A 27,989-nucleotide genomic window follows, 5' to 3' on the forward strand; every position below is an offset into this window, starting at 1 on the left:
CTGCATGTCAGAATTTGTTTATGAAATAGAAGAGGATTTGAGAAGTCAAAATGTGCCCTAATGTTTCTTTCTGCAGAACTAATCATAATTTCTATGGCAAAATCAACCCCCTCATTTTGTTCCTTTGTAAATTAAATGTTTTAAGTGTTACCACTTTATTCCAATCAAGATGGCTTCAGGGGTGCCATACGTTTATCATAATTAAGACTGTTAGCGCTCTAGTTGTTCGTTAGAACACTCTGGGACATTCTGTCATTGGGCTATATTTGGGCTACATCTGGGTGATATTTGGGCTACATTTGGGCTCTTTTGTCTCTGGTGGCCATTTTGGGAGACTTATTTGTTATGATGTTTCCTAATTTCCTCATTTACTACAGTCTCCTCAGTAGGAAATACTTTCAGTTTTTTACTTTGATTCCATCAAGAAGGCATTCAGATGTGTCACAAATGTGCCATAAATTCAGAATGTTAGCACTCTAGTTGCTTATTAGATCACTGTAGTAAAGCTACTGCTCACCAGAGAAGTCTGCTGCTGGTATTGAAAGTGCATGTTTCAGTCTGCTAGTCAGAATGTTTTAATGAAATAGAAGAGGATTTGAGAAGTCACTCAAAATGTGCCCTAATTTTTCTTTCTGCAGCACTAATCATACTTTCTATGGCAAAATGAACCCACTCATTTTGTTCCTTTTTAAATTAAATGTTTTAAGAATTACCACTTTATTCCAACCAAGATGGCTTCAGGTGTGCCATACGTTTGTCATAAGTAGGACTGTTAGCGCTCTAGTTGTTCTTTAGAACATTCTGGGAAGCTGCAGTAGAACACAAAGGAATCAACTGACAGTCTCTGCCCTTGTTGGATGTACATTTTTTACTGAGAATGTCAGACTTCATTCTCACATGACTGAGAAAGATAATGTGAATTTACAGAAAATATGCTCTCAGTTAGCTTATAGATCACCTTCCAAACCTCTGTGGGAAAAGCATGAGAAAATAGTTTTCTCTCAAACTTGATTCATGATATCACAGCAGAAGGCTTTTTCACATGGTAAAATCACCTTAGAACACACCACAATTCCTAAAATGAGTATGGTACCATCAACAAATGATTTATAATGTAACTAAAGTCTTAAAACCTTCTATTAACTGCAATGCTTTTTAATGAGGTTCTATCATGTATATTGGTCCCAAGATGGCTGCCAACACTTCTTGGATGAAGTGCTGACAGCCAATCAGATCTCACGATGAGATGTGTGGTTAGGCTCCGCCCAGATATAAATGTGATTTTACTTTTGATTTTCTCAGGAAATACTGAACAGATTTACACCATTTAAGCAATAGGCACATGCCTGACCTGAGGACTACCTCTTTGCCAAATTTCAAGTAATTCTGTTCAGCCGTTCGGGCTGTACCTTCGACTAAAGGTCCTATAGGAAAATGCATGGGAAAAATGCATTTAGGGACCCCCCTTTTTTGTCAGCCCCCGCTTGACGAATCACCCCGAGACTTTCAGGGTAGGAGCTGAGCGGAGCGCCCCATTAGTTTTGAAAATTTCACGAAGATAAGTCAACCGGCGCCAAAGTTATTCAAAATAGAATTTTCAGATTTCCTATGGGAACTCGGTCCTAACTATAACTATCTACTGGCGACCGCCTGTAGATAATATATATATATATATATATATATATATATATATATATATATATATATATATATATATATATATGAGCAAAACTTTACTCTCGCTTCACCCTCAGTCCTGGGGTTCGTCGCATCAAAGGAAAGCACGGCACCACAGAGAACACTCAATTAGTGTTTATTTAGCAGGTACACATCAGGAACATGCACAAAACAGACGGTCGACGCGTTTCGGCACTCAGCCTTCAACTGGACCATAGAGTCTTAAAGTCCAGAGTGTCTTTTTAAAGTGAACATTTACAAAAAAATAGTAGAAAGTGAAAACATACTGGACGTAAATTGCATCGACGATCATATTATATCATTTCAAAGTAAATGTGAGTTTAGATCAAAAAAGAACTACAATAATTTATCCTCCATGGTGGCTGCTGATAATCTAGGTATTTTTTTAGGAAAATTATTACAAGTTATATGTAACAATCGGAATTGAGGATCAGTCACAAAACCGGTAAAGTACCTTTGGACAATAAGTAAAAAAATATATAAAAAAATAAAATTTTGACAATTGTTAATGATAAGATCCTGCTAGACAATGAATATCCCCAGGGTCAGTGATTATATCATAATTTTTAGCCACTCATTTTTGACTTCCTAGGTGAAGATTCTCATAAAGTATGAATTGGTATGAATTAGCAAGGTTAATTAGTTGTCAAAAATTCATAATGCTATCAACCAAAAATCAACTGAAAACAGATTCCAACTATTACAGAGTAAAGTTCCATGTCCTATATCAGCAGTGATAAAAAGAAGAAGGATGAGATGGAGGGAGATGCAGTGAAGACTAATGACGATTTACAATTTTAGATCAACAGTGGAAATTATGTACAAGAGCAGGGGGGACGGGAAGGGGCCCATAATGAATAGTCAGTTTCAAAAATCTCAAAGGTGCACATGTAATTCGGCATCCAGGTTGTGTCCTAATGGGTTTTCTGTACCCATTAGTAAAATCATTCTCGACTCTGCTCTTCTTAACTCAAGAATTCAGTTTCCACCCCTTTCTTTCTGTTTGACAATTTGAATGCCAGAGTATTTAAGTTGGTTACTGTCACTGGAGTGGAATTCAAAAAAATGTTTGGCCACAGGATATGTAAAGTCCTTATTCTTGATTGCGCGCAGATGTTGCAGGATGCGGAGTTTGAGTTTGTTGATTGTGCTGCCTATATAATATTTTTGACATGGACATTCCAATCTATAAATTACATATTTGGATTCAGATGTGATGTGGTCTTTGATTTTTTCATTGTGGCCATTCTGTAGATGATAAGAAGTAATGTTTTTACCTTGTTCACACGCCTTACATTTTGAACACTTCCAGAATCCCGGTGTGGTTAACCATGATGTGGTTGTTGGCAATTTTATTTCAAAGTGGCTGTGTGTAAGAATGTCTCCCAGAGAGGCAGTTTTTCGATAAGTGATTCTCGGTCGGGGAGGCAAAATTTTCTTAAGGGTTTCATCAAGCAGCAGTACTTCCCAGTATTTTGATATTGTTTTTTGGAATTCATTGCTTTGATTGTTGAAATCAACTATGAGTCTCGTTGTTGTAGCAATGTCCTCTTTGTTATGGCTTGCAGAATTAGGTTGGAGTAATTCATCTCTGTTTTTATTTTTAACTCTATTTTTTGCAGTGAGAATTACATCCAAAGGATACCCTCGTTGTAAAAAACGTTGACTCATTTCATCTATTTGTTGGCTGAAATCTGAGACTTCTGAGCAATTCCTTCTAGCTCTTAACATTTCCCCGTAGGGGATACTCCATTTGAGTTTTGCTGGATGTCCACTGTTGGCATGAAGTATGCTATTGCTGGCCGTAGGTTTTCTGTGCATTTTAGTGCAAAATTTGCCATTCAGTATATATACTTCGACATCCAGAAATACAATGTTAGTTGTACTAGTGGTAGATGTAAAGGTCAGTTGGTATTTGTTAGTGTTGAGAGAATCGAGGAAGTTCATAAAAAGCTCAATATCGCCTTCCCAGATGATGAACAGGTCATCGATATATCTTGACCAGAATTTTATGTTTTTTGCGCGATCGTCCTTTAAGACTTCAGTTTCCCATGTTGCCATGAGGAGGTTGGCATAAGTTGGGGCAAAGGATGTTCCCATCGCGGTCCCTTGTTTTTGCAGGAACAATTCTCCTCTAAACAGGAAGACGTTATGTGTCAAACAGTATGTCAGCATTTCAATCAACATCTCAGAATGTTCCAAAAAGCAAATTGCTCTGGTGTTGAGGAATTCTTTTACTGCTGCTATTCCATCTGGGTGGCGAGTGGAAGTGTAGAGAGAAGAAACATCAATGGAGGCCATAATGTAATTTTCTTTCCACTGTAGTTGATCAATTTTTTGTAAAAAGTCCATTGTATCCCTCAAGTATGATGGAAGGGCTGTAACATAATTCATTAGAAAGATGTCAATAAACCGAGATGTGGATTCTAATAGATAACCAATGGAGCTAACAATGGGTCTACCTGGCGGATTGATAGTTGATTTATGGATCTTTGGTAAGAAATAAATAGTTGCCGTGATAGGATGATTGGTTTTTAGATATAGATATTCTTCCAGATCAATAAGTTCTCTCTCTTTCCAAGCCAAGAGTTTCATATGGTATTCCTCTGTCCAATTCTTGATTGGATTCTTTGTTAATTTCTCATAATGTTCCTTATTGTTAAGTTGTCTAGTAGCTTCCTTAATATAATCCTCACAGTTTTGAATGACAATGTTACCGCCTTTATCCGAGGCTTTGATGATGATGTTTTGATCATTACGTAATTCTTTCAATGCATTATGTTCTTCAAGAGTGAGGTTCCATATCTTGCTCTTATTCTTGTGTTTTGTTGTTATTTTGTGCTTTTTGTTGAATGACATAGGGCAGTTGGTGGACATTTTGTTGATCTCCTCCACCATAATTTCCTGAAAGAGATCAATTTTATTGCCAGGAGGGAGTTGTGGACAAAAGGTTGATCGGTTTTTAGAACCACTATTTCCTCCTCTATTGGTTTCAAGGCCCGTGTCTTGACAATATTGTAGATCTGATATGGAAGAGAGGTTACTGGCACCAACTTGTGTAAGGGATTCAGTTTGTAATGAGGTAGCTGTTTTCAAAGCTGGAATGTCTTTGATACTCAAGGATTGAATGGTTTGGCTTGGTGAAGGTGTAGAGGACGGTTGGGAGGGTCTCTCTTCAAAGTATTTCTTAAGCTTGATTTTACGGCAAAATTTATACAGATCGATGCGTATATTGGCTAGATCCATGTCTTTGTTGGGACAGAATATACATATTCGATGAAAAAACCATAGGTTTCAGGCACGTTATAGTTAGGAATTAGCATTTAAAAAACCTTAGAAATTCACTGAAGAAACCATAGGTTTCAGGGGCGTTATAGTTAGCTGGACTTTCCACTCGTACAAAACCATTGAAATTCCCCCGTTATAGTTAGTTCAGCTAACTATAACTCGCGCGCCCGCAATGCACTGCTGATGATGTCACATATTACATCACTCATGACATGGTCAGTGACATCACTCATCACATCACTGGTGACAACTCAAATAACATCACTGATGACATCACTGATGACATCATCCAGTGAATGTGTGTTTTTCTGAAAATTACATATGTTTTATGTATGTATATCTCAAGGTTGTTGGAAGAATAAATGGGTATATAAGTGTCTAAATGGATGATTTGTTTTTGAAAAATTGATTGTATAACTGACTGATTAAGTGTATCTTAGTGAATACATGGCTTAGTGAGTAATGTTTAAATAAGTAAATATCTGTATCAGTCTCTCACTTTTTGTATAAGCGGCTACATGGGTTGTGAGTAGCTACATGAGTGTCTCTATAGGTTATTCGTTGGTTTTTTGAGTATCAGTATGAGTGTCTGAGTGTCTGTATGGTTCGGTGGGGGGTACTACGTAGTGCATAGGTGCATGAATGAGTGACTCACTGTTTGTATGTGTTGAAGACAGCATGTGTGCAGGACTGTATGGGTGGATGAGTGTGTGCATGGGTGTGTTAGTGAGTGAATGACTGTCTCAATAGTGTCTTTATGAGTAACTACATATGTTTTAAACTAGTATATGTGACTATTGGTGTATATAAGTGAGTATATGTGAGAGTGAGAGATTGGAAGAGTTACTGTAGGAATAAGTATGTGTTTCTATAAGCGATTGTTTAAAAGACTAAGTATGTGTAAGTTTCTGTAGAAGTAAGTGTGGTGGTGTGTGTATAACTGTATATGCAAGTAAATGGATGTTTGATTCTTTATTAGCATGAGTGACTATGTGTGTGAGTAACTCTATGGATGAGTGGCGTTGTGTAACAGGATGTATAGGTGTATGAGTACATATGATGAGTGAGTACATGTATGAGTGACTGTATAGGACAGTTGGTGAATGAGTGGATGTGTATGTGGATCTTAGAATTACTGAATAGGTTGTTGTAACTGGTATTGGTATGTCCATTGTTTTGAAAATTTTAGTTTCTATTTTTGAATGTGTGTATCAAAGGTTATATTAGGGAGAGAGGAGGTCTACCACTCTATCACAAGGATGATGTCATCAGTGATGTCTTCAGTGATGTCATTTGAGATGTCATCAGTGATGTCATCTGTGATGTCACTGACCATATCATGAGTGATGTAATATGTGACATCATCAGCAGTGCATTGCGGGCGTGCGAGTTATAGTTAGCTGAACTAACTATAACGGGGGAATTTCAATGGTTTTGTATGAGTGAAAAGTCCAGCTAACTATAACGCCCCTGAAACCTATGGTTTCTTCTTTGAATTTCTAAGGTTTTTTAAATGCTAATTCCTAACTATAACGTGCCTGAAACCTGTGGTTTTTTCAGTGAATTTCAAAGGTTTTTTAAATGCTAATTTCTAACTATGCCTACAGAGATAGGACATGTGAAGAAAGAAGAAAAAACGCACAGAAAGAAAAAAAAGAAATGCAGAAAGAAGCAACAGAAGTCCTCAAAGATGAAGAAAAGTGCAGGAGGAAGGATAACGTGCAGAAAGAACAAACAGAAGAGCAGAAAGAAGCCTTGTTGCAAAATCATCCTGTACCCTCAGCTTTTTCAGACGGATACTGGTGGTAACTGAGTCTGAGTAACCAGTCCTAGAACCAGTGCTATGTTAAAAGACACTCAGAATACAGTGAAAACGCCTACATACACTAGGGAACACTATGTGTTGGGGTCCCACTGTGATTATCATGACCTCCTCTGTAAGCCCCTAGTATATAATAGGGCAGGGGATTAAAACTACCTCTTAAAACGCGCCACAGGGCGTGTTTGCACATGTCACCTCAGGCCCCGTCCCCTCCCTTCCCCACTGTGTAAACACGCCCTGTGGCCTTTTTAAGTTGGGAGAATAAGTCCCCTTGAATCCTGAGGGTCCCTAGGGTCCAACTAGACCATTAGGTACCTCCAGTAAGCGCCACAGAGCTGCGTTGCAGAGAGATGTAAAAAGAGGCACGGCCTAGACCACCTCTCTGCAACGCAGCGCAGTGGCGCTTACTGGAAGAACCTGGTGGGCTAGCTGGCCCCCAGGGTCCCTCAGGATTGAAGGGGAATTAATTCCCCAACTTAAAACGCGCCACAGGGTGTGTTTGCACAAGATAACTCAGGCCCGTCCCCTCCCTTCACCACTGTGTAAACATGACCTGTGGCCGTTTTTAGTTGGGAGATTAAGTTCATTTGAATCCTGAGGGTCCCTAGGGTCCAACTAGCCCACTAGGTACCTCCAGTAAGCGCCACAGAGCTGCGTTGCAGAGAGGTGTAAAAAGTGGCACAGCCTGGACCACCTCTCTGCAACGCAGCTTAGTGGCGCTTACTGGAAGCACCTGGTGGGCTAGTTAGCCCCCAGGGGCCCTCAGGATTGAAGGGGAATTTTTCCCCCAACTTAAAACGCGCCATATGGCGTGTTTGAACACGTCACCTCAGGCCCCGTCCCCTTCCTTCCCCACTGTGTAAACACGCCCTGTGGCAATTTTATGTTGGGAGATTAAGTCCCCTTGAATCCTGAGGGTCCCAAAGGCAAAATAGCCCACTAGGTACGTCCAGTAAGCGCCATTGCAGAGAGGTGTAAAAAGCGGCACGGCCTGCACCACCTATCTGCAACGCAGAGCAGTGGCGCTTACTGGAAGTACCTGGTGGGCTAGTTGGCCACCAGGGTCCCTCAGGATTGAAAGGGAATTATTTCCCCAACTTAAAACACGCCACAGGGCGTGTTTGCACACGTTACCTCATGCCCCGTCCCCTCCCTTCACCACTGTGTAAACGCACCCTGTGGCCGTTCTAAGTTGAGAGAGATTAAGTCCCCTTGAAACCTAAGGGTCCCTAGGGTCAAACTAGCTCACTAGGTACCTCCAGTAAGCGCCACAAAGCTGCGTTGCATAGAAGTGTAAAATGGGGCATGGCCTCAGAACACCTGTCTGCAACGCAGGTCCCTAGCGCATACTGGAGATACCTGTTGGGCTAGTTGGCCCTCAGGGACCCTCAGTATTGAAGGGGAATTAATTCCCCAACTTACAACTGGCCAGGGGGTGTGTTTGCAGAGTGCTGCAAGGAGGGGGCGTGGCCTCTGGCGTGATGCCGGTCTTTTATTTATTTATTTATTTTAAGAAGGAGGGCTGTGTGGCCCCCCTTCTTTTTCTAATTTATTGGCCCTTGGGACCCCATCCCCAAGGGCCTGCACCCTAATTTTGTTTGTTGAAAAAAATAAATTTGGAAGGGGGCCGCGTGGCCCCCTTCCCAAGGCCTTAATCGGCCCCGGGAACCTCAACCCCCGGGTCATGGCCTTTTTTATTTTTTATTCTTTAGGAGGGGGGCTGCGTTGCCCCCCTCCTCAGGCTACTTATGGCCCCGGGGACCCCATCCCCCGGGGCCGGACTTTGTTTTTTGTTATTTAAAAAAATATATATTTATAGAAACACCTAGGACATGCTGGACAAACCGTATGTACCTATCACCATGACGATTTGCGTGATATTCATTAAAAGGCGACTATGCATACAATGAATCCACATGGAATGTATTTACACCGCTAGTGAAGCTCTGACGTGTCTGACGCCCTACCGTGCCTAATCCCGGCGCCCCCGCCGGTGGGTACTCTCCAACTAGACACCCTTGTCGTTTATTTATACAAACATGGATAGCTATTGACGGGCACATTTAATGCACACGCACACCAAGCCATTCAAAGGGGATTCGACAAAAATTCGACCAAACTATGCAAGAAACCCCCCTCACGGTTAAAAAAACACACATCCACCGCCGGATGTGTAATACTTTTTATTTTACTCTCTGGAAAGGAGAAAAACCTCACTTGAGAGTCACAGCATGTTCCTGGCTGAGCTCAATGCTGTGTTACACCCACCAGTGCCCGTCGAGTGCCACACAGCTAGTGCGTATGCTATGACACTCTCTAGCCCATGTGCACTGTAACACCGCCCCGTGAATATGTCATGCCACACTTGCCTTCGCATGGGTTATATTGCCCCATCTAACGTGCCTTCCACGATGCCTATGTTATAACGCACAGCGCATGCCATACATATTACAATCTGGGATCCATATCTTTGTCACAGTGCATATGCAACATTACACTCCCCAGCACATATTTTATATTACAACTTTAGAGATTAGTTAGGTTACACAACACTGCCCTGTGCACATTACACTCCAAGGCGCATATCGCATAGGACGCGCTAGGGCCTGTGCTATCTCGCGCTCTCCAATGAATCTGTCATTGCGCACAATGTTTTGCATATTATATTTCACGCCCCGGCTCATCTTATATCACACTTTTTGGTGCATAGTTTATACCATATACTATATCTAGTTTTCATTTTCAATCGTGCTCTCAGGACTATGTTCTATATAACACTGCGTCCACCTACCCTTTTCACAGGCATTACATTTTGCGATGGAGGGTGGAAGGTCAGGGGGTGTTTCTGCCATGTGAGCCCGGAGTCACAGTCACAAACGACCTCTTCTTCCCGAATAAAAGTGAGATTATGCTGCATACTTGTTCATATTTTAAGTAGTTCGCACAGACACACATTTTAAAAACAATAAAGTTCCTAATACCCACCTTCTCTGAACAGTTAGCTTGCAACCCCATCCACCTCCTCCCTATCCTCTGGTGTCTGAATCCATGGACTAGCCTCCTCCCTCCTGCCATGCATGGTCTGATGTGCTGCCACTGCCCTCCATTTAGCATGATGTACCAGTCCACTCCTCCTGCCCTCCATTGCCCAATTCTATGGCCCATCATTGACCTCCTGCTTAGCCTCTGTGCTTAGCTTGCTGCCCCTATTCTCCTTCCCCCTGTCCTCCGATGTCTTTGTGCATGCCCCTGCTCCATCCTTTTTGCCCACCATGTTCCATGGAACTGCCACTCCTATCTACTCTGTTGAACTGCCACTCCCCTCCCACCTGCCTAGCATTGTCAGATGACTGTAACCTGTCCCTGCCACCTCCACCCTGCCTGTCCACATGCCATGTCCCTATTGCCTTCCTCCTGTCCTCCATGGTCCATTTTACTGCCACACCCTTCTTCCCTCCCTGGTCTGTTGTGCTGCAACTGCTCCTCCTTCCTGCCCCGCGCGCTCTGTTGTGAGGCCCCTTCCCCTGAACTCTCTTGTCTGTGCCCAGGTCCTGACCCTCCCTTCTATCCTCCATGGTCCTTTGTGCATGCCCCTGCACCCTCTTTCTTGCCCATCATAGCCATTGTGCTGCCACTAACCCTCCCACTTGCCATGCATGGTCTTATGTGCTACCATGGCCCCTCCCACCTTCCCTGTGTGGTCAGCTAGCTGCCCCTAACCCACTCCCACCTTCCCTTCATGGTCTCTGTGTATACCATCTTGCTGCTCCTGCCCCCCCCCTTGCCCCCAGCCCTCTGTTTCCATGTGCAGACCCATATTCCCTCCCTCCTGGCTTGTCTGTTCCATTGTAATGCCCCTGATCCGTCCCTCCTTCCCTTTATGGTCTGTTATGCTGCAGCTTTCTCTCCTGTCTGTCCATTATGGTCAGCTAGCTACCATTGCCTCTTTCCCCTCTGTTCTCTGTTGTCCATGTGCATGGTCCTGTACCCTCCCTATTGCTTTCTATGGCTTGTTGTGCTGCACTCCCATCCCGCATGCCCTGTGTGGTGTAGTGTGCTGCTGCAAACACTGATGCCTGCCCTGTAGGGTCAGTTTGGTGCACCTCTCCATGTCCCTCCTGTCCTCTGTTATCTGAGTCCATGTCCCTACCCCAATTCCTCCTGCCTACCATGATCCAATGTACCATACTTGCAAACATTTTGAACTTGGTAAGAGGGAGATTTTGAAATAAAACTGGGGTATTGATTTTCCCCTTTGAGTTACATTGAAAAAGAGGAGATTGTAGACAGGAGACAGATCAAATGAAGCCCATTTGAGCTTAAAAACATTGGACGTTTCCTGGCTGAAACGGGTCTGTTGGCATGTATGGTTGTACTACCACTGCCTCTTCCTTCTGCCCACAATGGTCTATTATATTGCCACAACCTCTCTTGCAAGTCCTGTATTGTTGGTTTGTTGCCCCTGCCCCCCTTTCCACTGCCCTCCATAGTCTGTTGTGCTGCCACTGCCCTTCCTGTCTGCCCAGTGTTGTCAAATTGTTGATTTTGCACTGTCCTACCTGCCTTCAATTTTCAGAGCCCGTGCCCCTGGCCTCTGCCTCTCAACAGTATCCCAATGAACAACTAGATTGCTAACATTCTATATTTATTACAAAAGTGTGGAACGCCTGACGTCATCTTGATGTAATCAAAACTGTAATACCTAGAGAATTTCCTTTAGAAATTACATATATGAGAGGGTCTTATTTGCATCAAAATTATGGTTAGTGCTCAAAAAAACTAAAATGAGGACATAGTTTCTGAGTTTTCAAATAGCGACAAAGAACTTTAAATAATTTGTAATCTTTATGTTTTTTATCCAGTTGACCACTTGATTAAATGTTGCACTTAGGGGAAGGGATGTGGTGTTACTTCCAGAGCTGCAGACTTTGCAACTGGGGAACCAGGTTGGAGTTTCTGCTTCAGCTCAACATTCTGTGATTCTGATGAAATCACTTAATCTCCCCACGTCTACAACCAAAATGAATTTGATCTTGTGTGATGTAACCAATGCTCATGTAAAGCACTCCAATACCTGACAAGTCTGCACTATATAAAACTGCAAATACACAAAAAATAAGTGTTTTGCACACTTCTGTCATTGGGCTACATGTGGGCTACATCTGGGTGATATTTGTGCTGCATTTGGGCTCTTTTGTCTCTGGTGGCCATCTTGGGAGATGTATTTGTGATAAAGTTTCCTAATTTCCTCATTTACTGCAGTCTCCTCAGTAGGAAATGCTTTCAGTGTTTTACTTTGATTCCATCAAGAAGGCATTCAGATATGTCACACATTTGTCATAAATTCTGAATGTTAGCACTCTAGTTGCTCATTAGATCACTGTAGTAAAGCTACTGCTCACCACGGAAGTCTGCTGCTGGTATTAAAAGTGCATGTTTCAGTCTGCATATCAGAATTTTTAAATGAAATAGAAGAGGATTTGAGAAGTCACTCAAAATGTGCCCTAATTTTTTTTTCTTCAGCACTAACCATAATTTCTATGGCAAAATGAACCCCCTCATTGTGTTTCTTTTTAAATTAAATGTTTTAAGTGTTACCAGTTTATTCCAATCAAGATGGCTTCAGGTGTGCCATACTTTTGTCATAAGTAAGACAGTAAGCGCTCTAGTTGTTCTTAAGAACACTCTGAGACATTCTGTCATTGGGCTATACGTGGGCTACATCTGGGTGATATTTGGGCTACATTTGGGCTCTTTTGTCTCTGGTGTTCATCTTGGGAGATTTATTTGTTATGAAGTTTCCTAATTTCCTCATTTACTGCAGTCTCCTCAGTAGGACATACTTTCAGTTTTTTACTTTGGTTCCATCAAGAAGGCATTCAGATGTGTCACACATTTGCCATAAATTCTGAATGTTAGCACTCTAGTTGCTCATTAGATCACTGTGGTAAAGCTACTGCACACCAGGGAAGTCTGCTGCTGGTATTCAAAGTGCATGTTTCAGTCTGCATGTCAGAATTTTTTGATGAAATAGAAGAGGATTTCAGAAGTCAAAATGTGCCCTAATTTTTCTTTCTGTAGCACTAATCATAATGTCTATGGCAAATTTAACCCCCTCATTTTGTTCCTTTGTAAATTAAATGTTTTAAGTGTTACCACTTTATTCCAATCAAGATGGCTTCAGGTGTGCCATACTTTTGTCATAAGTAAGACTGTTAGCGCTCTAGTTGTTCGTTAGAACACTCTGGGACATTCTGTCATTGGGCTATATTTGGGCTACATCGGGGCGATATTTGTGCGACATTTGGGCTCTTTTGTCTCTGGTGGCCATTTTGGGAGACTTATTTGTTATGAAGTTTCTTAATTTCCTCATTTACTACAGTCTCCTCAGTAGGAAATACTCTCAGATTTTTACTTTGATGCCATCAAGAAGGCATTCAGATGAAGCTTGGCAGTTCGGGCTGGACTGTTCCCATGAGGCACAGGGTCAAGACTGATTTGCATATGGCTGGGTTCAAACTGGAACGGCATGGTGAGCAAAAAAATGATGGATTTAGGCCCAGATCTCTGTACTCGGGTGCATGTATGACATTGTTCTGCATTCTGTCCATCAACTGTTGTTTTTGCATTTGTCATCCCGAGTGGGAAGGGTATGCCCAGATGTTAATCCCGTGCTCTCCATGCCACTGGAATCAAGATATCCTGGTTTAAGAGTGGTGAAACACCTAAACTGGTCCTAGGATGCTTGTTTCCAGTCCAGGGAGGACCCGGCTTGGCAGTTCAGGCTGGACTGTTCCCATGAGGCACAGGGTCAAGACTGATTTGCATATGGATGGGTTCAAACTGGAACGGAATGGTGAGCAAAAAAACGATGGATTTAGACCCAGATCTCTGTACTGGGGTGAATGTATGGCATTGTTCTGCATTCTGTCCACCAACTGTTGTTTTTGCATTTGTCACCCCAAGTGGGAAGGGTATGCCCAGACATGGGTCCCGTGCTCTCCATGCCGCTGACATCCATCTATCCTGGCTGAAGAGGGGTGAAACCCCGAAACCAGTCCTAGGATGCTTGTTTCCAGTCCAGGGAGGACCTGGCTTGGCAGTTCGGGCTGGACTGTTCCCATGAGGCACAGGATCAAGACTGATTTGCATATGGCTGGGTTCAAACTGGAACGGAATGGTGAGCAAAAAAACGATGGATTTAGGCCCAGATCTCTGTACTAGAGTGAAGGTATGACATTGTTCTGCATTCTGTCCATCAACTGTTGTTTTTGCATTTGTCATCCCAAGTGGGAAGGGTATGCCCAGACGTGGGTCCCGTGCTCTCCATGCCACTGGATTCAAGCTATCATGGCTGAAGAGGGGTGAAACCCCGAAACCGGTCCTAGGATGCATGTTTCCAGTCCAGGGAGGACCTGGCTTGGCAGTTTGGGCTGGACTGTTCCCATGAGGCACATGGTCAAGACCGATTTGCATATGGCTGGGTTCAAACTGAAACAGCATGGTGAGCAAAATAACAATGGATTTAGGCCCAGATCTCTGTACTGGGATGAATGTGTGACATTGTTCTGCATTCTGTCCATCAACTGTTGTTTTTGCATTCGTCACCCCGAGTGGGAAGGGTATGTCCAGACGTGAGTCCCGTGCTCTCTATGCCACTGGAATCAAGCTATACTGGCTGAAGAGCTGTGAAACCCCGAAACCGGTCCTAGGATGCTTGTTTCCAGTCCAGGGAGGACCTGGCTTGGCAGTTTGGGCTGGACTGTTCCCATGAGGCACAGGGTCAAGACTGATTTGCATATGGCTGGGTTCAAACTGGAACGGCATGGTGAGCAAAAAAATGATGGATTTAGGCCCAGATCTCTGTACTGGGGTGAATGTATGACATTGTTCTGCATTCTGTCTATCAACTGTTGTTTTTGCGTTTCTAGAGTGTAGGCGCCAAGGTTTTGATTTTAGTTTTGATTTGATTAATATGGCAGCCGATTTTACCCACTGTTCATACTGTTCATAGTGCCGCCTTTCCCTACTGTTTACACTCCTGTTAGAAATGGGATCTCTGGTTGGCTAAGGCTTGCGCCAAAGCCAGGCAGAGACCACCGCTCTAGTCAGGGCAAGGGAGTTACACGCCAAAGATAGCCCCTGCTCACCCCCTTGGTATCTTGGCACGAGCAGTCAGGTTTATCCCTCAGGCCATGTGTAAAGTGTTTGCGCACGCACACAGCAACATCATACCAGGCACACCACAAAAAGGACCTCCACACAAGGTTATATCAAAAATAGCCTTTGTATTCTCATAACACATTAGAATAGTAATCACATAATATACATTGTGCCACCTGGCACTGGGTCATATCGACAAGGAATTATGTACACTTGACAGGGCCAACTGGACCACTGTCAGAACCATCACAAAGTGAACTTAGTAAAAGTAGGACATCACATAAATGTACAACCAGTAATCACTGGTAACCACTGTGCTCAGCATCATCCTGTAACATAAACCACATTATGCACAGTATCACATTTAGGCGTAAAATACATTCTGCGCCAACCTCACCAGCATAAACACATTATGCATTCATATTATAAGTCTAAACGTATTTGACCCTAACCTCCTAAGCATAACTCACATTAGGGGTAAAACTCACAGTAGGAAATAACCTCACCAGCATAATCACATTACGCACATAATCTCATCCATAACGCATTTAGAGGCATGAATCACAGTAGAGAGTCACATTTCCTAACATCACATAAATCACTGACCCCCCTGGCCAACTGGCCTTCTCTAGGACTCAAATGCCCTATGTCCAAAGTGTCAGGGCGCGCTGCCAATGCAGCAGAATCCAAGGTGCACCATTGCGCTGGGGCAAAGGAGTGCATCTCACTCCTATCTCTCACAATGCCCCCAAAGAACTGTGGCCTAAACGTTGCAGCTGATGCTACTTGCCGTGCCGCTGTGATGTCAAACGTGGGCCTGGGCACTCACCATGCCCTCTGAACCCATAGGCCGAAACGTTGCAGCTGCATGCGCTGGTGTGGAACAGCTGGGTACAAACAAATATTCCCTGGCACAACTGTGCCCTCGGGGCCTCACTGCGGCTCTCCAAATAAAATCACCCCCTCGGTGCAGCTACCCTCCACAAGCAGGGCAGCTGGGATAAACAGTGAAGGGGCCCTGGCACATATGTGCCCTCGGGGCCCCACTAGTGTGCTTCAACCAAATGTGCCCCAATGGTGGAGCGGCCCACTATCAGGCAGGTGCCGCTCAGAAAAGTGGCACCGAAACTGTGTCTCGATTTGCACCACCAACCTGGAGCCCTCACTCACCAGTTTACAGGCTCCCCGGCGGGTGCAGCTCTCTCGCTTCAGCGGCCGGTCACAAAGAAGGCTGAGGGGCAGGGAGAGCCCTTGGGACTCTGGTTGGCTCCTCTCTTCACCCAGGCCCCCTCCTGGGACCAGGGACTTCTCCCTCCAGATGTGCAGGGCTCTCCCAGGCTTACGGGAGCCCCACGCTGACTTCCGGCTGCCTGTAGGAGGCCCTGCCCACAACCAGGCAACGGCGCCTGTCTTCCAGGTCGCGCTGATAGCGGCCCGGAGAGAATTTCAAAAGCGTCTCGGGCCGCGGCGGTGATCTCCTTTCAGCCACGACGATGCGGGGTGGGCACCCGCTCGGTAAATAAAAGAATAAGCGGGGTGGGCACCTGCCACTCTCCTCCATCTAAATAAGCGGGGTGGGCATCCGCCTAAAATAAAAGTATAAGCGGGGTGGGCACCCGCAATTCTGGCACCACGAGGGAATCCCTACAACGGGGATTCCCTCTACACAGACGGCAGCTCAGCGCTGCAGAGCATACACGCTCCCCTTCTTGGGCAAAGCTGGAGTCCCCCCTTCTGGGGCACCAGCAATAATAGTATATCCCTCACGATGCGCCAGAATCACAAAAAGTCCTGCATTCAAAAAGAAGGGATCCAAGCAAGAGTTCCTCCAGGTTCAGGGGGCATAGCTGGGCCCAGGGAGGCCAGCACACAGGGCTCTCCAGCAGGGAGGTAAGCCCCCATGGTAGTTCCTCCTGGGCCCCAGCAGCAGCCAGCCCCCAAGTTAGGAACAGCACAGCATCAGGGAAGAGAACTGCACAACATCATGGTGTCACAGCCCCTATATTTATATCACAAAATCCCTTTGTCTGTAGTGCAGGGCATGGGGGAACCAGATGCAACTGGTTATGGGGGGATTTGGAGCACTTTGTTTTGGAAGCTCCTCTTCTTCTTTGTCAGGTGGGGGCTAGCTGATCAGACACACCACAGGGGGCAGAGCCAGCATTCACTATGGCAGGCACCATCCTATTCAGAGTCAGGGGATTATCCCACCCACTACTCCGTGCCCAGATGTCCTATTCAGCCCAGCGCTGACTCACCCTGCCCCTCTGGAGCCACACACACCTCTCAGCTCATGTCACTCACAAGCCAGACATGCAATTCACATCAGGCAGGCAGACACATAGCACACAGAAATGCCAACTTCTAAAAGTGGTATTTCTCCACCAGTCATCATAAATCTGTGCACACCATTCCGCAGCATTTATTCTCACAAGTTCATACATACTAAACTCGACCCTGCGCTCCTCTCATACCAGGAATTACCCTGGACACCCTTATCCCCAATGCATTCCTATGGGATGGCAGGCCAACTTAACCACATGTACACAGAGAATGCACGCACTTTACACTGGACCACAGTGCTAAAGTGCCCATAGGCCTAAAACCACCAACACCATGTCAGACTTAAAGGCAAAAAGTTTAGGGGTGAACCTGCCAAAAAGACCAAGTCTAACAACTGGTCTATACCGCCTCAAAATTCTACTGCCTCCACTTGTCATTCAAGTCATTTTTAGTCAGCTTGTCCACCGGCATGTGGTCAACCGACTACTGTTGCAGCGTGCTATAATGGTTGATAGTGGGGGCGGCGGTTGACATTTGTGGATTGAGGACTGTGGTTGAAAGACAGGCAATAGCAGAAACAGCAGATATGACGCCAAGTGGCACAAGAGGTGTCATGAGGTGAAAAGTGAAAAGAGGAAAGTGCAATTGCTGCAGAGGTGCTATAGGTTGGTTTCTTAGTAGCACGATATTGGGTAGGGCCTGGTTATGCAAAAGCAGCCCTGCCAGGGCGGGGTGCTGCTTGTGTGACTGGTGTTTCCTCCTCCCTACACTCACATCTGCACTTGCCATTGTCTGTGAACTTATGGGTTAGCCTGTATCCTGAAACCTGCAGCTTGTAATTCATCTAAATCTGCTTGCCAGTCCCGGAGAAATCTTGAAGAAGCTCCAAGGAGGGGGATTCTCCTCTCCTCTATGCTGCGCGTGCTTGTGCCCCTTCTCTGATCATGTGGGAGTGCCAGCAAACCGCTGAGGACCAGAGTGACTGAGACGGTACTCTGTACCATTGTGTAGCGGACCATAGACACAGATTTCAGGAGATTTATCATTATCAACATGTGTGAAACAAGGGCCAAAGCACGGGCTGCGGCTAAATAAAGGATGTATATAGAAGATTAGCATGACGCTGATATCATAGCTGAAATAATGACAGAGGACCAATTTGAGTGGTTCCTGAGATAGTCATTAACTTTCATCTAAATTCCAATATTTATCAGGCATCCATCATTGAGGGTGGTGCTATGCTAGCTGATCAGCACAACAGCACTACCATAAAAGACAGGGCCTTGAGTACTAGCAAAGGCAAGAAACCGACTGCAGAGGGATCAACAGCACCATCACCATCCTTTTCATCCAAAAATCATCAAGCAGAAGTATCCAAAGGCTAACACCAATACTATTCCAAACTATTTTGAGGGCAATATAGAGAAACTCTCAATAGATGTTTCCCTAGTTGTTGCTTTACCCCTGTTGGTGCAATATGAGCCAATCGAATTTGACAGTTTAGACCAGAGTTCCATAGTTGATAAGGCTCTAACACCAATAACACAAGTTTCTGATTCAGAATGGGAAGCATTGGAAATGGTGAGATGTATGTCTATCGAGACAAGGGGTCACACAGAAACTTCCCCCCAACCCAGAAGTGGCAGTGTGGTGCAGGCAGAAATGCATCAGATTCCTGTGTCCCTCATCTCACCCCCAAATGATATTATTTATGTTTCAAGCAGATCAATGGATTAGTCAACTAAAGATACAATCAACCTAGATGAGGCATCTTGCAGTTCGGTGTTTAAAAGATGTAAGTACACCTTAAGGCCCACACATGCGCCTGGGCATATGTCAGATTCTCCATTACATTCTCTATTAGGTCGAGGATCATCATCATTGGACTCTTTTCCCTTAAATGTTGATGATCTGATTAATATGGGAAAGACCAACAGTGCAGATTGTCAGACAACAGGGGGTCAACAGGCAAACAGCTCTACAGGGGATTACAACTGCCCTAGGGATGGAAATGCAGCGAAATATGAGACACCACCCATCCAACTGATATTAGGACTCATGAAAGCAGTGTGTAGGATATTGGACTCCATTGCTTCCGCACTGTCTGATAAGGGACTAAAAATAGATGAGCACACGCCCGTGCTTAGGGAGACTCTGAGTACTGTGAAGTCAATGGATAGGATTGATCTAAGAAAGGCTGGCATCTATGAAAACATAACCTAATCTATACTGCCATTGGTGAAAAGGCAATTGTGGTATTTTATGTGGCAAAATCTGCAGATACAAGTAGTGCCTTGTTAACTAAATACTTGGCATTAAAGGCCAACCCTGGATGGGAACCTAACATTGATGTGATTTTTCCATCCAAAAAAGGGGTCTTTTTCATGCTAGGCACTTTGCAAATCGACTCATATACTAAATCTTGGTCCAAGAGCTATACTGGGAGAGAGGGAACGTGTGACTGCTCCCTTGGTAGCCAAGAAACCTTGATGTACTTTTGTTACTCTGCAATATCTCATTGTCTACTCGTAGAACTTGCCCCTTGTTTTTAAAATATTGTACGAGGAGCTGTAAGGATGCACTCTTACTGTGCTACAGAATTGACCACCTGGAGATCTACCAGGCCATAACTTCATATATATATACATCGCCTGTAAAAGAAGAACACAAGCAATAGAGAGTGCTACCTCTTAAAATTCTGAGCAAGGAGCACTGACATTTTTATCAGCTTTTATAGCCCTATGTTGTTTCTGATTGGATTACGAGTTAGACAGTGGATACATTTTTTAAAATTCCTGCATGTGCATATTGCTGGATGGAAAGGTTCCTTGGTAATGGCATGTACTATTTTACTTTATTTATTGTACAGATACATACATTTTATCAGTTAGTTTAATTTTGTACAGTTGCACTTTATGTACATTTCATGGTAATATCCTTTTTACCATGTTATACAGCTTTCATATTTATTCATGAAGTATTTATTAGCATTCTTTTGTATCCAGACAACATTTGCACTGCACACAGCACTTCAACTTGCCTGTTATAAGGCTTCATAAGTCCCTTTTAAATAATTCTATTTATGTGCGAGATCTGCATTTCTGCTTTACTATATCCATGTCCTGTGCCTGAGAGTATTTCTTATTCATTGCTTTTTGTATCATCAAGGTTATGAACCAGAGTGATTCAACTATTTTTTTTTATCACATACATACTGCATGTTTTTTATTGTATGGATTTTTTGCAAAGCTGAACTAATAAATTTGATTGATTGATTGATTGAGTGAATGAACGAGAGTTGCTGAGCTTCCAGAGAATGGCTAAAGTTACATCTTCTGTCCAGGGTGAATATCTGCAACCTGTTGAGGAGGATGAGGAAGATACACCACCTCAAAGAAAAAAAAGTGAAGTCTTGAAGCAATTTACAATATCTTCTGGGAAAAAGAAGGTAAAATCTAAATATGTTCAGTGCAATATATGCAGCAAGCAGTTATCCAGATGCACTGCAAAGAAGTATTCACAAGGTACACGTTCCATGAGGAAACACTTAAAACAATTAATTAAAGGGTCTACAACTGGATGATGCTGGAGAAAGAAGGTGCAGCAGGACAGTCCACCCTTGGGAGAACCATCATCAGCTGCAGTCACTACAGTACCAGCTGTCTGCAAAGAATTGAGTTGGATGGTTACTCACCGTGTGAGTGCCACATGCTTTTTGCTGCAAAAATATGCTCAGTGGGTGCATACTTGAATAGAGTGAAGCTGCATCACTGTTACTTTTTTTTTGTTGCTTTCAGTTACCATGTAATGTTTTTTTGCAAAACTAATGCGGGTTGCTGCTTTGCATTTCCCCATCCTTACCCTTTTACTACCCTATTCACTTTTTGTTTAAAAAATTAGAAAGAAAAAAATTATTCTAGAAAAAAATGGTTCTTTTTAAAACCACCATCTGGTCAAACAAAGAGCTAACCCTGCATTTTTAATATGTCAGTGACTGTACCATTGTGAGACTGGGTGTGTCAGTGTGCATCATTTGTGTTTGCCTGGGTGTCTTATTGGATGCATTAGTGTTTGGCTGGGTGTCAGTGTCTGCACTGCTGCATGGATGGATGTGTCAGTGTATGCATTGGTGTGTCCCTGGGTGTGTCAGTGTATGCATCAGTGTGTGCCTGGGTGTGTTATTTGATGCATTCCTTTTTGGCTGGGTGTGTCAGTTCTGCATTACTGTATGCCCTGGTGTGTCAGTGTCTGCATTGGCAAGTCCCTGGGTGTGTCAGTGTGTATGTCAGTGTGTGCCTGGGTGTGTTATTGGATGCATTAGAATTTGGCTGGGTGTGTCAGTGTCTGCATTACGTTATGCCTGGGTGTGTCAGTGAATGCATTGGTATGCCCCTGGGTGTGTCAGTCGATGCATCAGTGTGTGTCCGTGTGTGGTATTGGATGCATTAGTGTTTGGCTGGGTGTCTCAGTGTCTGCATTGATGCATGCCTGGGTGTGTCAGTGTCTGCATTGGTAAGTCCCTGTGTGTGATAGTGAGTGTCAGTGTGTGCCTGGGTGTGGTATGGGATGCATTAGTATTTGGCTGGGTCTGTCAGTCTCTGTATTATTGTATGACCAGGTGTGTCAGTGAATGCATTGGTATGTCCCTGGGTGTTTCAGTGTATGCATCAGTGTGTGCCTGAGTGTGTTATTGGATGTATTTGTGTTTTACTGGCTGTGTCAGTGTCTGCATTGGTGTATGCATGGGTGTGTCAGTGTATGCATCAGTGTGTGCCTGGGTGTGTAATTGGATGCATTAGTGTTTGGCTGTCTGTGTTAGTGTCTGTATTAGTGAGCGGTTTGGTGTGTAATTGGCTGTATCAGTATGTATATGGGTGTTTGAGATGCTGTATCAGTGTTTGGCTGAATGTTTAAGTGGATTTATATATATATGTCACTAAGTGCCATTGGCTGTATGAATATGTGTCTGGGTGTGTCAGTTTCTGTATCGGAGTGTGGCTGGGTGTGTCAGAGGTTGTATCAGTGTGAGCCTGGGTAAGTCAGTGGCTGAATCAGTGAGTGCCTGGGTGTGTCAGTAACTGCATTGGTGTGTGCATGGATGTGACAGTCTCTGTGTGGTTTTATCAGTTTATGTTGCAGAGTGTTAGCAGGTATATTGAAGTATGTGTGTGTATGTGTAAGTGGGTGTATCAGTGTATAACTGGGTGTATGAGTCTATCAGTGAGTGACTTGGTGTGTGAGTGGGAGTGTTAATGGCTGTATGGGTGTATGAAAGTAGCTGCTTGCATGTGTAAATGGATGTGTGACTGACTGTATGAGGTTTTGACAAGGTATATGAGGGTATTTGTGGGTGTCAGTACCTGTGTGAATGACTCTATAGGTGTGTGAGTTCATGTATGAATACCTGTATGGGTGGGTTTCTGACACATCAATTAAATAAGTAATATAATGTTTTTGACAAATTTACAACTCCATTTTAATAACACATTACAATGCAATTTAAACCAAACAATTAACAAATAAACATTACATAACTTAATTAACTATTTACAAATACACTTTTGTGCACAAGTACTTCAGGAAGCACAAAACAAAGTGATATTTTGAAGCATCTTACAATACCATGAGGAGCAAAGAAGGTTACAGATAAATATCTCTACTGTAGTTTTTGTGGCAAGCAATTATCATGGGGCACTACAAACAATTATTTACATGGGACAACTTCCATGTGGAAGAATTTAAAAACAATTCCAGAAAGGGGCCACAACTAAATGATGCGGGAGAAATTAAGTGCAGCAGGACTGTTTACCTATACAGCACCCTTGGGAGAACCACCATCAGCTGCAGTCATTATAATACCATCCGCCTGCAATATATTTAATTGAAATGCTTACTTACTGTGTGAAATGCCACATGCTTGTCATTGTACAAATGTCTTCCGTATGTGCATTTCCCCTTTTTTACTGTTCTCAGGTTCTACATTCATACACCAAAAGTGATGTACCGACGCCCCGCCAAGCACAGTTTTCTGGTCAATAATTTCACTGCAAATATTGCAGTGATATTATCAATGATGTCATAGAAGATGTCATGAGTGTTGTAATTTGTGAAGCAATAAACAGAGCAAGGCGGGTGCACAAGTAATAGTTACCTTAGGGCACACAATATAGCTAATTGAGATAACTATAACTATAATTGCTGAATTTCTATGGTTTTGTGTGTGTAAAATCTGAACCTAACTTTAATGTCCATGTAACCTTTGTTTTTTTGTGAATTTCTAACGTTTTTAATTGTATTTCCTAACTATAATGTCCCTGTAACCTTTGTTTTTTTAGTGAATTTCTAAGAGTAATTAAATGCTATTTCCTAACTATAATGTCCTTGCAACCTGGGTGTGTTAGGAGATGTGTGAGTGGTTGTGTGGGTTTGCAAGTGGATGTGTGAGTGTGTGGTTGGTGTGTGAGCGCATGTGTAACTGGCTGGCCGTGGGGGTGGCAGTCCCCCTCCTTTCTTATTGCAGGGCCTGCCCAGGGTAGGTGGTGGTCCCTGGGGCCAAAAACAGCCCAGAAGGGGGTGCCACATGGCCTACCTCTAAATTCTAAAATTGGCCAAGCCTAGGGGAAGTGGTGCTCCCCGGGGCAGAAGGGGCCCTGGAGGGGGGTCCAAGTGGCCCCCTCCCTAGCATTTTATTATTGGCCTTGATCTGGGGAGGTGGTGGTCCCCAGGGCTGTAAACAGACTGGGGAGGGGGCCACATAGCTCGCCTCTTCCATTATATTTAATCAGCCAGGCTCTGGGGAGGTGGCAGTCCCTGGAGCCGATATCGGCCCTTTCAGGCCACCAACAGGTCTAGGGGGGGTCTGGGTATTCCTACTCTGACCCTTCTCTTTCTTAAATTTTTTGGGGGGAGTCAGCTGAGTCCGAGTCCCCAAATGGATGGCAACATTACTAGGTGAAGTGTTGGCAGCCAATCAGATCTCAGCACAAGATATTTTGGATCCACAGAGGGTTTGCGTCCCTAGATATCTATATTTTTATTTTCTTTAATAACTTTGCAACTACTGAACGGATTTACACCAAATCACAAAAAGGGCACTTTCTGGACCACAGCTATCTCTCTGCCAAAGTTGGTGTAATTCCATCCAGCAGTTCAGGCTGTACTTATGTTCAAACTCCCTATGGAAAACTGCAAGGGAAATGCACTTGTTTTTACCCCCTTTTTCTCAGCCCCCACTTGACAGATCACCTCATCACTTTCCATGCACAACTAGCTGACAAGGGCAGTTTTTTCTATTTTCCTGAATATTCATAAAATGGCACCAACGTTATAAGTAGAAAATCAAAAGGAAATAGCCCCACGGTCGAGGGGGATATGTGTATGTAGATATGAAGAAACGGAATAGTCTCTTTAGTCAAGGGAAACCATTTAGGTTTTTAAGAAAGGTCTCACCCACCAACCTAGTTGGTGGCATGCTTCATCATCGGCCCCCACTAGGGGTACCGAATGTACCCCAAGTGTGCTGTGACGCCTGCAATTGCAGCAGAGCTGGTTTATTGTCAAGGTGAGTGTGCAGTGATGGTGTAGTGCGTGTATATTTAAAAGCTGTCCCTCTGGTCCCAAAAAACAATTAGAATTATTTAATAATGGGCCATGGGCAGCATTAAAAGGAGGCAGGGGATGGCTAAGGAGGTATCAATGGCCGCCACCATCCAGTGGGGTCAACATGTTTCAGCCAGTGCCTGGAAACTGGGGCTGGCTTTCATCAGGACCAAGAAAGTGGAAGGTGAGAGGACAGGTCTAACAGAGTGTGTATAGCCGTCTATGTGCGGCGCTGACAGAGCTCATACCGCAGGTTTGCGGTATGAGCTCTGTCAGCTACAAATGGTAGCTGTGACAGAATACCCCTACTCCTGACTCATGGAGCCTGTCCCTTTAATCTCTGGTGATTGGAAATAAGAGGAATACCCGCTCTGCCAGTTAAGGCGCCTTAGCGTGCGCCGCACATAGACAGCTATACACACTCTGTTAGACCTGTCCTCTCACCTTCCACTTTCTTGGTCCTGATGAAAGCCAGCCCCAGTTTCCAGGCACTGTCTGAAACATGTTGACTCCACTGGATGGTGACGGCCATTGATACCTCCTTAGCCATCCCCTGCCTCCTTATAATGCTGCCCATGGCCCATTATTAAATAATTCTAGTTGGTTTTTGGGACCAGAGGGACAGCTTTTAAATATACACGCACTACACCATCACTGCACACTCACCTTGACAATAAACCAGCCCCGCTGCAATTGCAGGCGTCGCAGCACACTTGGGGTACATTCGGTACCCCTAGTGGGGGCCGATGATTAAGCATGCCACCAACTAGGTTGGTGGGTGAGGCCTTTCTTAAAAACCTAAATGGTTTCCCTTGACTAAAGAGACTATTCTGTTTCTTCATATCTACATACACATATCCCCCTTGACCGTGGGGCTAGTTCCTTTTGATTTTCTACATTTGTACTCAGGGGAATTGAACCAGCTTCCTTTTTTCCTCTCTCTCTCTTTGATTTATATAATACCAACGTTATAAGCACATCACATAACGCTTTTCCTATGGAAACTAGGTCCACCAGCAGATAATGTGTGTGTGTATATTTATTTATATATATATATATATATATTATTTTTTTTCTTCCGTTTGCATGAAATAAAAAGGATTCTTCGAATTTACAGCCTGTGTTTCCTCCAGTAAGTCACACACAGTGGGGTTGCTAAGAGGTCTTCAGAGGCTTCGCCCCCTTTCTTCACCACTCTGCAGATGTGACTCCTAGCACACTGCTGGTTGGGGAATGAAGTCCTCTTGAATGCTGAGGGACTTTGGGGTCGATAAGTCCTACACAGCGGGATTCCTGAGAGCTGGTCGAAGGCCCCACCCCCTTTCTCTACCACTCTGCAGCTGCAATATAGAAATTCAATGGTTAGAGGGATGTTGTTGTTAGGTAATGGAATGTTTAAAAAACTTTGAGATTTCCTGAAAAAAGCCAAAGGTTACCAGGATGTTATAGTTAGGCTCAGGTTTCACTCACATAAAACCAGTGAATTGCAGCAGTTATATTTAGATGAGCTAACTATAACTCGTGCCCCGCAGTGTACTGCTTAGGACCTCACATATTGCATCACTGATGACATGGTCAGTGACATCACTGCTCTTAAAATTTGCCTGCATTGGCAAAGCCAATAATGGCCACTGGCCATGTTAAAAGTACAAAAAGCAAAGAAAACATTGGTTTATATACTTTTGATATAACTGTGGAGTTGTGTGACACCAAACTTGTTGCATTTTCATGCGGCAAGCAAAAAAGATGACAGACCTTACAGCTTAACAAATGTTGCATTGCACAATGCAGCAGGCATCTTGCAAGTATGGAAACCAATGTTTCCATTTGTTCCTTGAATTTTACTGTAGCCAATCGGACATTGGCAAAGCTGATCACATTGTTCATTCAACATTGGCAAATCAAGACCAAGTGGCTTTGTCAATGCAGGTTGTGCAGAACACAGCAGTGCAACTGGTATGCAACCTTCCTTCAGGCTCTCATTCCACCTCCTTTCTAAGTGCTTTACATTGTCTGCCAGTTATGCTGTCTCACTCTCATGTTGCTGGATGGCACAGGCCCAATCCATCTGCACAGAATTCTTAGCCGTTACTGCCCCACCAGACAGCTTATATCCAAGGATAAGACCTTGTTATTTGTTCCTTGCATCCATACCTACAGGTTTGGTGATAGGTCCTTTTTGTACTTTGCCCCTTACCATTAGAACAAACTTCCCTTTCAAATTTGCTCATGCACTGAGCTGGTCCAATTGAAAAAACTCCTGAAGACGCGGCTGTTCTATGTAGTCTGTTGGACCTGTGTTAGTGAAGCGCTGAGATACACCTTTGGTGTGAGTCGCAATGCTATAAGTGCCAATATCACATCATAACATAGCATAACATAACATAACATATGCTTGTGTCCTCATTTCTTAGTAAAAACCCTCCATCTCATTCAAAACTTATTGACAAGCCCCTTGCACCACCAGTGCGTCACTCTTTATGCGATTTAAAGTGATGCACTAGCAAGGAAGAGGCTTGTAAATAAGCCCCCTAATGTTCTGCCACCCTATTATCCTCAGCAACTTCCTCCCTCATCCCAACATACATGAAAATCAATAACTGTCATCTACCATGTTATTCCACTATCCTTCTAGCCTCCCACCCTTTATCAAATGAAGCTGGGTTCTCTACCTGTAATGAGTGAGCAAACTGCCAGCGCTATTCTGAAAACAGATCTGTGTGAGCTGCTCATAAGCAAGGACTACAATTCTCTGTCAACAATGGTTCTGCCTGGCCATGTGGCTGAAAGGGATGGTGGCAGTCAGAGGCACCAGAGCACCACGCGCATTCCGCTAGAGGAGGGTGAATGCGGACAAGATGGCTCCTGGCTCCTTGATATACCTCTGCAAAAAATTGTTGTCCAGGGATTTTCAGTTTTGATTTGTGTTTTTGGATCATTAGGGAAGTAATTTAGCTTGGGTAGACATTGCTGATCCAGGCCAAATGTTTCTGGACGACATTTTTTTTAAAAAATGGCAGATGTGTTGCAGTGATGATGTAATTTTTCAGGAACCATGAGACCTATATTTCATTTTGGTGTCAAAACTAAGGTTTTGGGGGTCAAGTAATCTTGCAGAGACAGAAAATAACTCCTT

The sequence above is a fragment of the Triturus cristatus genome, chromosome 12, assembly GCF_964204655.1.
Source record: "Triturus cristatus chromosome 12, aTriCri1.1, whole genome shotgun sequence".
Lineage (NCBI taxonomy): Eukaryota > Metazoa > Chordata > Amphibia > Caudata > Salamandridae > Triturus > Triturus cristatus.